At 34.6% G+C, this 3268-nt stretch overlaps 1 long non-coding RNA gene across 1 annotated transcript in view; it reads left to right on the forward strand.

Moving 5' to 3' along the window:
• Positions 1-2353: 2353 nt before the first annotated feature.
• Positions 2354-3268, forward strand: part of LOC106878502 (uncharacterized) — a 28174-nt gene continuing 27259 nt past the window's right edge. The window contains exon 1 of the long non-coding RNA XR_001410505.2: positions 2354-2386. This is a non-coding gene — a long non-coding RNA (uncharacterized LOC106878502). The remainder of the gene's footprint in view (positions 2387-3268) is intronic.

The raw sequence follows: 3268 nt of genomic DNA on the forward strand, positions 1-3268 counted from the left end.
TGTTTGCTGATTCGTTGCAGCATTGGACAAATACCTTCCGGTATTTCTTCCAACTCCGTACGTTCTGAGTTTCAAATCTCACCAAGATCAACTCTACCTTTCATGTAGCGAGATCAATAAATTTTACCAGCTAACTATTGGAGTCGATGGTAGTAACTAATCCCCAACCTTAAATTGCAGGCCTTATACTTATATAAGAAACAATTTATTATTATCATTATTATTATTATTATTATTATTATTATTATTATTATTATTATTATTATGGCGCGACGAGGTAGCAGATTCGTTAGCACGCTGGACGAAATGCTTAGCGGTATTTCGTCCGTCGCTACGTCCTAAGTTCAAATTCCGCCGAAGTCCACTTTGCCTTTCATCCTTTCGGGGTCGATAAATTAAGTACCAGTTGAGTACGGGTCGATGTAATCGACTGTCCCCCTCCTCCAAATTTCAGGCCTTGTGCCTATCGCAGAAAGAATTGTTATTATTGTTGTTGCTGTCAGGTGTTTCACTCACTATTTTAATAATTAATTTTCTATTAAATACATTTTCTGCTTCGTTTTTTCAACCTTTGTGTAACGTTATCTGTCTGCTTGAATTAGTGAAAGCTGGAGACAGGTGGTCGATTAAGGGAAGAAAACCTTAAAAATCGATACCGTATTTTCCATTGAGGAGACTCGAAATACGAAGTACTGCGAGCTCAACATGTGTTAGTGCAGAGATACCTAACTGCTCGTTCCACCAGCTAATCACATAAAGAGGAGCAATTTCAATGCCTATTGTTTAGTATCTGTTAGCTAATTATGAGATTTGCCTCCCAGCAGAACGATCGTCCGATCGATAGACTCGCCCTTGTAAAACATTCACTACAACCAACATTCATTTAGCTCTGATTTCCCCCTCACACATGTATGTATGTATGTATGTATGTATGTATGTATGTATGTATGCATGCATGTATGTATGTATGTATGTATGAATGCGTACACACATAAACACACACACACATACATACATACATACATACATACATATATATATATATATGTATACACATATAATTTATATGTTAACTAAATATAAAAATAAATGTATATATGCTCAAATATATGCATAACTATGAGTGAATATATGTGCATATATGTATTTATTTACTCCTTACAATATTTCTACTCGAGCGCAATCAACTAGAATTCTTTCGTTTTCTTTCTTCGTCTATTTTATGAGTTTTAATTACTTATAATTCGAGCTGGCAAATAGCCTTCAATTTGTTGGGCATATTAGCGAAACTTCATTGGAATCGCCGCTGGTGGCTTTTTTCTTTTTTCTTTTTTTTAACCTTAAATAGATTAAAATTAGGCCATGTATAAATCGAGTCTCTAGTAGGTCATTTAACCTGCTGGAAATAGCTAACAAATATACCCCTATCTTATAATAAACGAAAGGGCATTTTGTATAAGGAATCCTAGATATGTATGAAATAGTAGATGGGCACGGTTGTAACGCCTTTCATTATAGTTTTGTTGGACCAGTGCTTAGTTAACGTTAAACAACATCAACAACAGCAGCAGCAGCAACAACAACAACAACAAAAACAGCAACAGCAACAATAACAACAACTTCATGACAGCTATTAACAATTTCTGTCCCCTCTCTTAGAATATCATGACATAATATAATATTAAACTTGAAGCTGGCGTTAATTCTCTTGTTGGCCTCGCTCTCGTCAGCGGGACTATTTTTAGCATATACCCCAGCCACTTTCAAAAGCCAAAACCCATTAGCATTTAGGATCTTAGACATGTATCGTGACATCATAGTACCGCAGTGGGATTATCTATATCTTCACTAGACTGATATCTCTGAGTGATATCTACTTGGATAACGAACAGATAACAGAAAAAGAGTTGCTTGCAATAACACCTTATGGTAGTGTTCATTGTCACGGATGGAACGTCATTCCGCAGAATGTCCGACCTGAATTGATTTGGAAAGAAAATACAATAACAAATATCATAGCATGTTCCATAACACATCACAAAAAAAAAAAAATCATTGGTAACGTTTGCATCATACATGGTAAATGCGTATATATTTAAGATATCTTAAGAAAACTCTTTTCTTTCCAGTGAAGACTAAATTAGGAAATCCATCGTTTACTCAAAGGTTTCAGTGACGTCACGTCCATGACATCATAGGAATCGAATTATGTAATGTACTTGCTGCAAATACGAGATTTGCACTTTAAACATGAAAATCAAATTCACCATTTTCTAGCAATACATACATAGAAACATGTGTACATGCGCATATCTATCCATCTATCTATCTATCTATCTATCTATCTATGAATGTTTTGAGCCTACATGAGAGGAGGACACTAAAGGTGTGTATATTTTGATAGAAGCTGAATGTTATATCATAACCAGCAACCCCGGTTGTCCATCCATCCATCCATCCATCCTTGCATACATAAATACGTTTCTATATATTTTTATATACACTCATACACATGCATACACACCATTTAGTTCTGTGATAGAAATACAGACAATAAGAAATCGTTGAAGTAACTATCCTTATTTTCTAACTCTGCGTATGTGTGTGTGTGTGTGTGTGTGTGTTGGTGTTTGTATGTGTGTTTCTGTGTGTGTGTGCGCGCGAATGTTCACGTCCGAAAATGTGTATTTGTGTGTATATATGTAGATGTTAAGGTTAGGGACGAAGAAGTTGTTTAGTTTCCGTTTAGATAGATATTACAGTTGAATTCTCTTGAGGTGGTAATTTGTTGTTGTTGTGGTTGTTATTTGGCCCAAGGATATTCCTAACCAAAATAATCTATGCTTGCCATATAGACATAACGAAACTGTTTTATATTCAGACAACGTTTGAAGAAAACATCGTACAATGTGTCCTTTCTCTCTTATACTGGTAAGATGTGATTTAATGTAAATTTGGATACTATTTCTAGCAAGTGTAAAAACCATGTACAATTTTCTTCGATTGGTGAAAGTCTATAATAAATTGTTAGTAGTATGGCTCCTCTCCATTCATAAACTATAAATCACAAGAGTATTTCGATAAGAGAAGCACACGCAGTATCCTAACTTATACAACACGATTTTACTATACTTGTATACATCGTAGAACAGTATATGATGTATCTCATATGATATCTACTATAGGAATTATTCTGTAGCATAGAGTGGTGGGTGATCATATACATACATACATACATATACATATATATATATATATATATATATAT

This window comes from Octopus bimaculoides, chromosome 8, assembly GCF_001194135.2.
Source record: "Octopus bimaculoides isolate UCB-OBI-ISO-001 chromosome 8, ASM119413v2, whole genome shotgun sequence".
Lineage (NCBI taxonomy): Eukaryota > Metazoa > Mollusca > Cephalopoda > Octopoda > Octopodidae > Octopus > Octopus bimaculoides.